This window comes from Myotis brandtii, unplaced genomic scaffold (genome assembly GCF_000412655.1).
Source record: "Myotis brandtii unplaced genomic scaffold, ASM41265v1 scaffold923, whole genome shotgun sequence".
Taxonomy (NCBI): Eukaryota; Metazoa; Chordata; class Mammalia; order Chiroptera; family Vespertilionidae; genus Myotis; species Myotis brandtii.
The window spans coordinates 1,583,365-1,583,754 of record NW_005371804.1 but is presented as its reverse complement, the minus strand read 5'-3'; the positions used below and the strand labels follow the sequence as shown (position 1 = coordinate 1,583,754).

The 390-nt window shown below is 67.2% G+C and overlaps 1 protein-coding gene across 3 annotated transcripts in view; it reads left to right on the top strand.

Moving 5' to 3' along the window:
• The window catches only part of ZBTB21 (zinc finger and BTB domain containing 21), a 16,999-nt gene continuing 16,609 nt past the window's right edge, over positions 1 to 390 (top strand). For 2 of the 3 annotated variants that reach the window (XM_014532925.1, XM_005885700.2), the window contains exon 1: positions 1 to 58. The gene's annotated coding sequence lies outside the window, so the exon portion shown is untranslated. The other variant, XM_005885702.2, reaches the window with a different exon arrangement.

Here is a 390-nt window from a genome sequence, read left to right as displayed (position 1 = left end):
CGCGCGAGCCGAGTGTGAGCGGAAAGGGACCCGGCGTCTGCCTCCGGGCTGAAGACCGGTGAGTAACTGTCACGCCCCTCGCCCTAGGAGAACTGCGGGGCCCCGTGGAAGGCCACAGCCTCCCCGCAAAACGCGGCCTTTCCTGACGTAACTCTGAGGTGATTTCTCTCCTGTTTTTTCTCTCCTGTGGGTTGCGGGCTTTGGGCGCTTCTGCGCGTGCGCCGGCTCCCGTCCCTCACCGAGCATGCCCTGGGCTCCCACGTAGCCTATTGTGCCTTCACACTGCGCATGCTCCTTTCCCGCACTTGGCCTCGCCCTCGCCACTGCGCATGCTCGGTCCCTCACTGGGCTTCCCTCGCCCGGCCAGGTGGCCCTGGGGGCGGACGCGCC